Source organism: Salmo salar, chromosome 20, assembly GCF_965601325.2.
Source record: "Salmo salar chromosome 20, fSalSal1, whole genome shotgun sequence".
Lineage (NCBI taxonomy): Eukaryota > Metazoa > Chordata > Actinopteri > Salmoniformes > Salmonidae > Salmo > Salmo salar.
In genome coordinates this window covers 11,691,423-11,705,151 of record NC_138310.1, presented here as the reverse complement: position 1 = coordinate 11,705,151, position 13,729 = coordinate 11,691,423, and positions in this window count along the sequence as shown.

Sequence of the window (13,729 nt, the reverse complement as noted above, 5' to 3'; positions counted from 1 at the left end):
TGAGACAATGCTGAAACATATATCCATGGGCAAGTCAGTGCCACATTTTCACAAAAGAAAGACAAGTTTTCTTGCAAATTCAGCAGGCTATGGTGTGAAATAGGTTGTTAAAAGTGTATGTAGCCAGGTGGTAAAAGCAGTGTGTAAGAGTGAGAGCAAGCAATTACAGCTGTTGAAATCTCTCTTGGGTCCAACCTTACTTTAGATGGGTAATTTATACTGTACCGGAATATATCTTATTTTGCATCATCTGCAGTGTATAAGAGTTTGTTTTGTAATATTTATGCCAGATGGTCATGATAGCCTGTTGATACTTTCAGATTGACATGAGGATCTTAGCTTCTTGCTAGCTGAATACCAGTGCTCTCAGAACCATGTTGTAGAGTTGATAACATTGTTTAAATCGTGAGTAATTATCAGAATGACATTCTATTTCAAGTAAAGCTTCAGGGTATTGTATTTTGTTGAATTTTTTATTGTAATTTATGTGTTGTTAAGACATTTCCCCAGTGCTTTATGGGTGAGATGAGGATTTTATCAGGTATGAAGGTAAGACCCAGATGCAGACAACGTTGAATTAACAATGGTTTAATAATCCAACAGGGGCAGGCAATAGACAGGTAAAGGCAGGCAGGGGTCAGTAAACCAGAGGATGAGCAACGGTACTGGACAGCAGGCAGGCTCAGGGTCAGGGTAGGCAGTGGTCAATAATCCAAAGATACAGGTTGGCAGAAAGGCTCAAGGTCAGGGGCAGGCAGAGTGATCGGACAGGCAAAGGTCAAAACCAGGAGGGCGAGAAATAGAGAGACTGGGAAAAGCAGGAGCTGCGACAAAAACGCTGGTTGACTTGACAAACAAGACGAACTGGTAACAGACAAACAGAGAACACAGGTATAAATACACATTTAACGCAGAGCCAGTACCGTTTATGCATTTCATTGTACTCAGATTGTTTTTATGCATTGTACTAACAGATTTATTTCACGTGATTGTGATTGACTGAACTTTACTTTATGGTGACTTCGACAGAATAAACAATCCGAAATTAGTTTGTGTCCTGCGCTGGGTTTACTTTCGCCAGGCTACATGTGCTTTTGGTGTCCTTATCACTGCACAAGTACCTTTTTCCCACTCCTATCAGTAAATGATTACTGATTACTGTGTATGGAGTTTTAAATGCATCCTGTCATTACTAAATGTGTAATGGGATATGTATGTTAACATTACTATATTTGAACACACAAATATTTAATCAGTCGTCTTCCTCAAATGAATGGGATGATGATGCAAAGAGGATGATGACACAACCAGTGCAAGAGGAAGGGAATCTGATTTAATTGGTCCTCAATTTGTGGCTGGGACACTCAATTTACAGCTCAGATTTAGCCTTGATTTAGCCTGCTTAGGAGAAAGTTAGTTCTGAAGGATTAGATTCCATAGAAATTTACCTGGCTAAAAGGTGAGACACTTTTGTGTCACTGGTTATCCCGAGTTGAACTCAGAGTTGACCAAAGCTACTCGCTAACTCCTCAAACCTCATTTGTAATATATGGCTCTGGTGATAGCAATCTCAACGGCAGTACCGGCGCTCTAAAAAGTCAGGTAAATAATACTTTTTTGACCCAAATAAGGATTAGCCGCACAGACAAATGTAAGTTCAAATGTAATTTGAACTTGTAATTGTATTAAACATTCTGGCTTTTGCAGTACTTTAATACAGATTGTGTACCAGGAAAGCTGGAAACACAGTCTGATCTACTGGTTGTCTGATTTATATTTATTATTTATTAGGCAAGATTCCCAGAAGGAACGGAAAAAAAATACACCAGTAAATTCTAGCAGAATTGTTCCTAAAAACAACTTAAACTTGGCACAAAAAAAGTCAGTTAGCAAATGATAGGCTCAAATATCAAATCCTAAGCTAAACTGTCTTGTTCTCCATTCTTAAATTAGTCTTTTGAGAATTGTAATTTGCTAGGTTAAATTTGCTTCCTGTTCTGGCAGTGTTACCGCAAAACCTGACTGTATTCCCGCGAGATCGGCCCCAATTACCACGAGAACTCATGGGAACACTGTCAAAACAGGAAGCATATTCAAATCTGTGGTTGCTAAATATATTAAACTAAATGTATATAATATCAATGGTGGAGAGCAAGACATTTACAGCTAATTTAGTATTTAACATTTCAACCTATCATTTACTAATTTACTTTTCTAGAAAATAATTTTTGGGAACAATTCTGCCCGAATTAGCTGGTGCTAAAACTGCAGTCTTGGTGTGACCCTGCTATGTCCAGGGTCACACCAAGACTGCACACTCCTGGATTGCATGCTACCTGGCAGGTCGCTCCTACCAGGTGGCATAGAGAGGATCTGTGTCTGCACCATGTGCTCTAACTACTGGTATCCCCCAGGGCTCGGTTCTAGGCCCTCTCCTCTTGTCTGTTTACACCAAGTCACTTGGCTCTGTTATATCCTCACATGGTCTCTCCTATCATTGCTATGCAGATGACATTCAACTACTCTTCTCCTTCCCCCCTTCTGACACCCAGGTGGTGTTGCTCATCTCCGCATGTCTTGCAGACATCGGCCCACCACCTCAAGCTCAACCTTGACAAAACGGAGTTGCTCTTCATCCCGGGGAAGTCCTGCCCGCTCCAAGACCTCTCCATCACTTTTGACAACTCCACAGTGTCCCCCTCCCAGAGTGGAAAGAACCTTGGCGTGACCCTGGACAACACCCTGTTGTTCTCTGAAAACATCAAAGCAGTTACTTGCTCCTGCAGGTTCATGCTCTACAACATCCGTAGAGTACGACCTTTCCTCACACAGGAAGTGGCACAGGTCCTAATCCAAGCACTTGTCATCTCCCGTCTAGACTACTGCAACTCTGTTGGGTGCCCAGTGGCTCTGCTTGGCTGGATCAGCTTACACTGGATCAAAGCGTTGGCACCAAAGCATTAGGGGAGGGGTGTAAAAGGGAAGGAGGGATGAGAGCTGGGGTAAGGGCCTGAAGGCTGAGGATAGTGAGGATGGTGAGAGGAGGGGGTGAGGGGGAGATTTTGGGGAAGGGTGTATAAGGGCTTGGTTTGCCTAGAACAGGCAGAACCCCCCTAACCCCCCCCCCCCCCATCAGCACTGGCTCTGGAAAGATCCCAAACAGCTGTGCTCTACCTACCCAACCCTTACCTCTCCCCTCCCCCCACCTTACCTCACCCCACCTACCTCCACCAACCACAACCCCCATGAGTCTATTTACTCATTCGCTTGTTCGCCAGCAGCGACAGTATCCCCTGAACCGCCCCCCCCTCCACTTAGACAACCCATCCCTCCATCCTCCCCTCTGCCCTATCATCTTCCTCTGAGATATGATGAGCGAGGAGCAGCACATTACCTCTCTTACTGCTCTCCTCTCTACCTCTCCCGGCACTGTTATATTTCTTCTCTCACCTCTTCCTTTTCTCCTCCTTTCATATTCCAGGGTGCTTTTCTTCTTTACTTCCGATCGCACTTCTCCTCAAGGTATCAGTGTGTGGTATCTCAGTCGCTGGAGTTAGTGGAGTCTCTTAAAAGTGCTAGCTCATTAAGGGGGAATGTTTGGATATGCCTAGTTTGTATTTTTAGTGTGTTTGTTTGTGCAGGCTGTGTTCTCTGTGTCTAGCATGTGTGGTGTAAAGCAGAAGTATCGGAAAAGTGCTGAGTCTCATCCTCTCTGTTCCACTGTGGCGACCCAAAAACTTTTTTTCCCAGTATAACAACAGCATCCGTGTGCCATGTTGAACATTATGCTTTGTGAAACGATATGGTACACAGGCCTGCTGTGCTGTGCATGGCATGGCCCCGAACCTATAAAACCAACTACAAAAGGGGAATTTGTGTCTTATCTACAGTATATTATCTGAGGAAAACCTTTGAGGTATACATTCCTCCCAAGTGGGATGTGGTGTTTTTCCACACATACTGTAGAAACTTGATGTGACATTGTCTGCTCCTGCTCTGTTGATTCCCTCTCTTTCCACGTACAACCCCTGACCCAGGTCTCTCATCCTCTGAGAATGCTTTTTAATTGACTATCTGAAACAGAAAAACATCCCCTAACGTATAACGCAAAGGTCTAACAACCCAAAGGCTGCATTTTCGAATCTCATCAAGGACAGCTTTAGCATTTTAGCTAATTAGCAACTTTGCAATGACTTACTACTTTTTAGCTACTTTGCAACTACTGTTAGCTAACCCTTACCCTAACCTTAACCCTTTAACCTAACTCCTAGCCCTAACCTTGACCCTAACCTTAAGCCCTAACCCTAACCCCTTGCCTGGTTACTGTTAGCCACCCAGCTAATGTTAGTATTAGCCACCTAGCCACCTAGGTAACATTAGCCACAACAAATTGGAATTCGTAACATATCATACAAATTTTAATCCGTAATATATCATACAAATTGTAATTCGTAATTTATCTTACGAATTGAATGATGGAAACCACAAATTAATGCACAGTGTTTTCCATTAGCGCTGGCCGTCAGCTAATCAGCCGGTTACAGACTCATTTTCAGCTGGCTTCTTTTTCCACTTCATATTAAATAGTCTACTTTTCCTTTAAAAGTTTAAATTTGCTAGTACGTCGAGCCCTCTCCTGCTAGAATGAACAATATGCATCGTCTAGCAAGCTATTGATAAGATTGGCACCAGTCACCAGTCAGTCACAATGCAAGCGTTAACAAGGGATTGCAGTCTGCTGTCTGTCCTGCATCCCAGTACAATATGGTTGGTTAAAGTCAAATTTCTTCACACCGAGGAGGGAGAGAGAATGATGCTTGTGAATTTGCACGTCCCATGTAAGCCTAATGTAAATTGTAACGATTAATCGAAATTGACGACTTAGGGCTCTAGACAATCAGATCCGCTTTAGCCGACATCCGCATAGTGGTTGTTTTGGCTGTGTAGGAGATGGAACTGCATTAGAGCTGTCAAATCCATAAGCGGCTCCTGTCATTATATGTATACAATGCCACTGGCTGCAACAAGTTGCATAACGACAAATCCCATGCAGCCTTGTTTACAAGTTCGATCATTGGAATGTGAGCTGTAATCTGTACCTTGATTAGGATTATCATTATTTCATTGAATGATTTTTAAATGTGAGCATAATTATTTATATACAGCCCACACATTCTCGTTCTGAACTTCTAATGAGAGTGGGGCAGGTGTGGCTTTGTGACAATGATCGCAAGAGCAGCTGCTCACCAATTTGAGGGCTCCAACACAGTTCCACCTCTGACCCAGCCAAATCATCTACTATGCGGGTGTCTGCTATTCACAGTTAACGCTTGATCTGATTGAATATAGGCCTTAACCTAATTATTGTTTTCTGGCACATTCACTTATTTTCTTTTGCGTGTTTCACATAGCCAGCCACGTGGAGTCATGGGGCATACTGTAGTAGACTATTTACTATGCTTTGATTGACAACTCAACAGCAAGTGTTGACACATTTATTAAAGGTGTCAAACTGACTGAATAAATCTCTTTTATCCCTTTGTCATTGATAAATTATGCAGTGTGGTTACATGTCCATGCTATTGCATTGGGACAAGGGGAGTTCCATCTAAAAGGACCCATGAGTACCAACATGTGAAGTTCATCGGAGCATGGAAAATTCGGTGTCAAAGATAAGAGTCTACTGTATATATTATATTAAATTTAGGCATATACAGTATTCAATCTTTAACCATTTCAATCCTAAAAATGTGTAATAAGCTTTGATTTCTGATTAAACAGACGGAAAAGGGGTCTTAATCAATTAATAATTAATAATCAAACTTGATATCAGTAAAAACACTAACTAATTGGTAGGTTTATCTTTACTTGTTACTTCTGTGAACTATAATCCCCCCTCCTCATGAGGGAGAGAAATGAGAAAATATCTTATATGTCGGTTTCTGGTAACAGAATTGCAAGCAATGTTTCTTAAATTTACAGAAGACAAATCATTTCTCCAAAAGGAAATGTTGATATTCTTTGGCAGGGGTCTTTACTTCAACATAATTGTGTTTTAATGTATTTCTTATACCTTGTCATGACGTTGCCCTCTTTGGACACAGTGAGCACCATCCCCCTACCTCTGCACCATCTCCCTCTGTCTCCTACACCCAGGCTGCTGTGGCCAGAGAGGTCGTAAATTCCTGGATGAGACTACGCCTCATGGCCACAGTATAGTGAGAGAGTGAGTTTTCATAAAGAGAACAAAGGAATTTCTTCCACCTCACAGAACTGGAGAACCGAACGACATTTATGTTCTGGAGAAGGTATAAAAGATCGGTGAAGAATCCAGCTATGAACTGGTCCGTTTGGTACGATTTTGTGAAACTCATGAGAGACAATACCGCCACATTACCATAACCATGTTTATAGAAGAGTCTCAGGTATGAGACTTACATCTAATGGTTGTATAAAATGAATGAATGATGAAGCTATTTGTGAGATGATGGGATGCTATGTAATGATGTTAATGTGAGAGAATTGTATTTCTGTTTAAAGTTTCACTAAGTCATTGGCACGCCCCCAGGGGCACAGACAGGACCTGGAGTCATGAGACAGCCTTTTTCTATGTCTTGAATAAAACCCCCACCTAGGTTTTCCCACTTCAGACCAGCTTACCTCGATAACAAGAGGGCCAAGGTATGAGACCAGACCGAGCTTACCTCAATTACGAGATGGCTAAAGGTTGCAGACCATGCATTTCTCTTGCTGAACTTTTAACCATACCACGTGGTTAAACTCTTAGACTATCGATACCGACAGAATAAGAACAAGTCTTTGATATTAATTACTAGTCTGCAGCTAGGAATTCGGTATCATTGAACGCGAAGACCGACAACCGCCGAAACACCTACTCTATAACGACATGAATGAATGTCACTCTGAACTATCCATTCTAACCACGAGAGAGAGAGAGCGGACAAACTCTCCAACAGAAACAAACTTTTCAACAGAGATCCCGACGACACCCTGAGCGTAAATATATATATACTGCTCAAAAAAATAAAGGGAACACTTAAACAACACATCCTAGATCTGAATGAAAGAAATAATCTTATTAACCTGTTAGGGCTAGGGGGCAGCATTGACACGGCTGGATAAAAAACATACCCGATTTAATCTGGTTACCACTCCTACCCAGTAACTAGAATATGCATATACTTATTACATATGGATAGAAAACACCCTAAATTTTCTAAAACTGTTTGAATGGTGTCTGTGAGTATAACAGAACTCAAATGGCAGGTCAAAACCTGAGAGATTCCTTTACAGGAAGTGGCCTGTCTGACCATTTGTTGAACTTCTTTTCCATCTCTATCATTTACTAAGGATCTCTGCTCTAACGTGACACTTCCCACGTCGTCCATAGGCGCTCAGAGCCCGGGAAAAACCTGAATGTCGTCATTCCAGCCCCAGGCTGAAACACATTATCGCCTTTCTCAAGTGGCCGATCAAGAGACACTGGCTTATGCGCGTGACCCCGACCGCCCCCGCCTTTGGGATTTTTTCCTCTGTTTGCCGAAAAGGAGATTCCCTGTCGGAATATTATCGCTTTTCTACGAGAAAAATGTCGTAAAAATGGATTTTAAACAGCGGTTGACATGCTTCGAAGTACGGTAATGGAATACTTAGAATTTTATTGTCACGAATTGCGCCATGCGCATGACACTTCTTTACTATTTCGGATAGTGTCTGGAACGCACGAACAAAACGCCGCTATTCGGATATAACGATGGATTATTTTGGACCAAACCAACATTTGTTATTGAAGTAGCAGTCCTGGGTGTGTATTCTGACGAAGACAACAAAAGGTAATGAAACTTTTATAATAGTAAATATGATTATGGTGAGTGCTAAACTTGCCGGGTGTCTAAATAGCGAGCCCGTGATGCCTGGGCTATGTACTTAGAATATTGCAAAATGTGCTTTCACCAAAAAGCTATTTTAAAATCGGACATATCGAGTGCATAGAGGAGGTCTGTATCTATAATTCTTAAAATAATTGTTATGCTTTTTGTGAACGTTTATCGTGAGTAATTTAGTAAAATGTTAGCGAATTCCCTGGAAGTTTGCGGGGGGTATGCTAGTTCTGAACGTCACATGCTAATGTAAAAAGCTGGTTTTTGATATAAATATGAACTTGATTGAACAAAACATGCATGTATTGTATAACATAATGTCCTAGGGTTGTCATCTGATGAAGATCATCAAAGGTGAGTGCTGCATTTAGCTGTCTTCTGGGTTTTGGTGACATTATATGCTGGCTTGAAAAATGGGTGTCTGATTATTTCTGGCTTGGTACTCTGCTGACATAATCTAATGTTTTGCTTTCGTTGTAAAGCCTTTTTGAAATCGGACAGTGTGGTTAGATTAACGAGAGTCTTGTCTTTAAATGGCTGTAAAATAGTCATATGTTTGAGAAATTGAAGTAATAGGATTTTTAAGGTTTTGAAAATCGCGCCACAGGATAGCAGTGGCTGTTACGTAGGTGGGACGAATTCGTCCCGCCTAGCCTAGAGAGGTTAAATACTTTTTTCTTTACATAGTTGAATGTGCTGACAACAAAATCGTACAAAAATAATCAATGGTAATCCAATTTATCAACCCATGGAGGTCTGGATTTGGAGTCACACTCAAAATTAAAGTGGAAAACCACACTACAGGCTGATCCAACTTTGATGTAATGTCCTTAAAACAAGTCAAAATGAGGCTCAGTAGTGTGTGTGGCCTCCACGTGCCTGTATGACCTCCCTACAACACCTGGGCATGCTCCTGATGAGGTGGCGGATGGTCTCCTGAGGGATCTCCTCCCAGACCTGGACTAAAGCATCCGCCAACTCCTGGACAGTCTGTGGTGCAATGTGGCGTTGGTGGATGGAGCGAGACATGATGTCCCAGATGTGCTCAATTGGATTCAGGTCTGGGGAATGGGCGGGCCAGTCCATAACATCAATGCCTTCCTCTTGCAGGAACTGCTGACACACTCCAGCCACATGAGATCTAGCATTGTCTTGCATTAGGAGAAACCCAGGGCCAACCGCACCAGCATATGGTCTCACAAGGGGTCTGAGGATCTCATCTCGGTACCTAATGGCAGTCAGGCTACCTCTGGCAAGCACATGGAGGGCTGTGCGGCCCCCCAAAGAAATGCCACCCCACACCATGACTGACCCACTGCCAAACCGGTCATGCTGGAGGATGTTGCAGGCAGCAGAACGTTCTCCACGGCATCTCCAGACTCTGTCACGTCTGTCATGTGCTCAGTGTGAACCTGCTTTCATCTGTGAAGAGCACAGGGCACCAGTGGCGAATTTGCCAATCTTGGTGTTCTCTGGCAAATGCCAAACGTCCTGCACGGTGTTGGGCTGTAAGCACAACCCCCACCTGTGGACGTCGGGCCCTCATACCACCCTCATGGAGTCTGTTTCTGACCGTTTGAGCAGACACATGCACATTTGTGGCCTGCTGAAGGTCATTTTGCAGGGCTCTGGCAGTGCTCCTCCTGCTCCTCCTTGCACAAAGGTGGAGGTAGCGGTCCTGCTGCTGGGTTGTTGCCCTCCTACGGCCTCCTCCACATCTCCTGATGTACTGGCCTGTCTCCTGGTAGCGCCTCCATGCTCTGGACACTACGCTGACAGACACAGCAAACCTTCTTGCCACAGCTCGCATTGATGTGCCATCCTGGATGAGCTGCACTACCTGAGCCACTTGTGTGGGTTGTAGACTCCGTCTCATGCTACCACTAGAGTGAAAGCACCGCCAGCATTCAAAAGTGACCAAAACATCAGCCAGGAAGCATAGGAACTGAGAAGTGGTCTGTGGTCCCCACCTGCAGAACCACTCCTTTATTGGGGGTGTCTTGCTAATTGCCTATAATTTCCACCTGTTGTCTATTCCATTTGCACAACAGCATGTGAAATGTATTGTCAATCAGTGTTGCTTCCTAAGTGGACAGTTTGATTTCACAGAAGTGTGATTGACTTGGTGTTACATTGTGTTGTTTAAGTGTTCCCTTTATTTTTTTGAGCAGTGTATATTGATTGCAATTATTCCCGAATGAGTGAGCATTCAGGTGCAAATGATTAGCATTTCAATTGTTATAATTAGCAACTCTGTAGTGCCTTCTCAGCTGACCCCCACTCCCCTTTTGCCTAACAAGCCGCCATGCCGGTTTAGCCCACTAGGACATATTCTCCTATCATTTCCTTGTAACCATATCTACTATTTGTTATGCATTTCTGTGAATTACCTAGTTAGTAAATAAATGATTTTAAGACAATTGATGTATGGATGACTCATAGTGAAGACTGGGTTCGTGCAGATAACCAAAAATGTACGACGTTTGGAATGAGACTAACGTGAGGTAAATAATAATTCATTAAATCAAAGACTAATTGATCAGATATTAAAATATCTGAAAGTTATATTAGGAAAATTATAACTTTGTAATCTGAATATTTTCCTTGGTGCCCCGACTTCCTAGTTAATTACAGTTACATGATTAATCAGTTTAATCCCGTAATAATAATTACAGAGAGTTATTTGATAAATAAGTCTTCAGTTTTAATGATGCCAAAGACACGACAACCTTTTAATACTTTTTCTGGTAGATGTTGTTCAAAATCTGTGATTCTGCTACCAAATCGGTAATGGAATTACAGAAGCATCTGTAACGGAATAAATGCAATTCAATTGGCTACAATGGGAAATAATAGTAGTCACAACACAAGCCACAGTTGGGTCACCTGCTATTGTTTTCCCTTCTACTTGCATACTGTTATGTTCAGCTCATAACTTTTTTTTCTCTTTCTGTCATCTCTTTTTGGTGGTCAAAGCAAGACTGAAAACAGTCTGGACATGCCATCACTCTCCCTCTCACACTCTCTCTCTCTCTTTCACCCCCAGTTAATGTCACCTCTCCCGACCATTTCGAATCCCACCATACCTTCTCCACTATGCAATCTGGTTTCCGAGCTGGTCATGGGTGCACCTCAGCCACGCTCAAGGTCCTAAACGATATCATAACCGCCATCGATAAGAGACATTACTGTGCAGCCGTCTTCATCGACCTGGCCAAGGCTTTCAACTCTGTCATCACCGCATTCTTATCGTCAGACTCAATAGCCTTGGTTTCTCAAATGACTGCCCCGCCTGGTTCACCAACTACTTCTCAGATAGAGTTCAATGTGTAAAATCGGAGGGCCTGCTGTCCGGACCTCTGGTAGTCTCTATGGGGGTTCCACAGGGCTCAATTCTCTGGCCGACTTTTTTCTCTCTATATATCAATAATATCGCTCTTGCTGCTGGTGATTCTCTGATCCATCTCTACACCTCAACTGACTATCCTACCGATCCTTGACTTCGGCGATGTAATTTACAAAATAGCCCCCAACACTCTACTCAGCAAACTGGATGTAGTCTATCACAGTGCCACCCATTTTATCACCATATACTACCCACCACTGCGACCTCTATGCTCTCGTTGGCTGGCCCTCACTACATATCCGTCGCCAAACCCACTGGCTCCAGGTCATCTATAAGTCTTTGCTAGGTAAAGCCCCGCCTTATCTCAGCTCACTGGTCACCATAGCAACACCCACCCGTAGCACGCGCTCCAGCAAGTATATTTCACTTGTCATCCCCAAAGCCAAGACTTCCTTTGGCCGCCTTTCCTTCCAGTTCTCTGCTACCAATGACTGGAACGAATTGCAAAAATCTTTGAAGCTGGAGTCTTATATCTCCCTCTCTAACTTTAAGCATCAGCTGTCAGAGCAGCTTACCGATAACTGTACCTGTACACAGCCAATCTGTAAATAGCACACCCGACTAACTCATCCCCATATTATTACTTACCCTCTTGCGCTTTTGCACCCCAGTATCTCTACTTGCACATCATCATCTGCACATATATCACTCCAGTATTAATGCTAAATTGTTATTATTTTTGCCTCTTTGGCCTATTTACTGCCTACCTCCCTACTCTTCTACATTTGCATACACTGTACATAGATCTTTCTATTTTTCTTTTATTTTGTGTTATTGACTGTATGTTTGTTTATGTTTAAATCTGTGTTGTTCTTTTTGTCTCACTGCTATGCTTTACCTTGGCCAGGTCGCAGTTGTAAATGAGAACTTGTTCTCAACTGGCCTACCTGGTTAAATAAAGGTGAAATAAAAAATGTTTTAAAAATAAAGTTCAGTGGCGACCCCTTCTTCAGGGCAGGTAGTTCTACGGACAATTTTTTTTGCTCTGACTTGCACTGTCAACTGTGGGACCCTATATAGGCAGGTGTGTGCCTTTCCAAATCATGTCCAATCAATTGAATTTACCACAGGTGAATCAATGGAAAAAGGATACATCTGAGCTCAATTTTGAGTCTCATAGCAAAGGGTCTGGATACTTAGGTAAATAAGCTCTTTCTGTTTAAAAAAAAAAAACTGTTTTCGCTTTGTCATTATGGGGTATTGTGTGTAGGTTGATGAGGAAAACATTTATTTAATCAATTTTAGAATAAGGCTGTAACGTAACAAAATGTTGAAAAGGGGAAGGGGTCTGAATACTTTCCGAATGCCTGTTTTGCATGTTATTTTGGCATTAATGCGTATCACATATCAGTTTGCACACAATGTAAAAAATTATAATAAATCTGCATACAAACATGCTCACTTTTTTGCTTTCTTGAGTAAGGCAGCTCCAAAATACAGGTGTTTCATCCTAGTTCATTGCTTTCTGTGGCAGTGGGCAACCTGCGGGAAAATATGAAGCGTAGGGGTTGGTAATGTTCTCTAGTTGCACTGTGATTGGCTCAGTGTTCTGTCACTCATGGGGACACTACATCACTACAAAATCTTCGGGGAGAGCTTGAAAATTCATGCCCCTTGGGTGCTGCCATAGAGTTACATTAGAAGTGCCCATCCAAGAAGGCTGAAGGTCATTGGCCACAGATAAAATGATGTCAAATCACATTATATCTACAGTAGCTTTGATTAGACTGATATCAACATCATAATTTCAAAATCTTAGCTAGCAAGCCAGACAAGCAGTCATTCTTATGAATTAAGTCGACAATCTACTGGCAAATCCTTTTCAAACCTTGTCATATGAAAATAAATTATATAGAAAACGTATCGGTGCTCATCGGCCATTGGACATAAACATCACACAACCAGTTGGAAATCAAAAATTCAACAACGAGTGATTTGGAAGGAATCAGTGGCTAACTGCAAGCATTGTGTGGTTCAAATCTGGGTTTAAAGGTCTCTTTTCCAAGCTTAAAAGGATAAACATTCAACACCATGGGCCAGAAAAGGTTAACTACATTGGCCATGCTGTCAAACCAGCATGACTTCTGCCACGTTCAAAACAACTGGAAACTCTGAACTTGGAAATCTCAGACTTCAGTGAGTTCAAGACAACTGGTGAAAAAACGAGCTCTGAACAGGAAAATAAATGTTTTACCGTCATTCACCGTCATTTTACACTCTTTCTAGAGCTCTGACCTGAAGATCTCTAACGTCATGATTCGGCCTTGTTTTTTTTCAAAGTTCCCAGTTGCCTTGAAGGCACCATAAATCCAGACAATGCCAGACTTTGATGACAGAGTTTGATGACAAAATTTGCCCACAAGAAGGACCGCCGCACCTCCTTCCTGTTCAAGTGAGCAGAGCACAACAAGGTGAGTCCAAA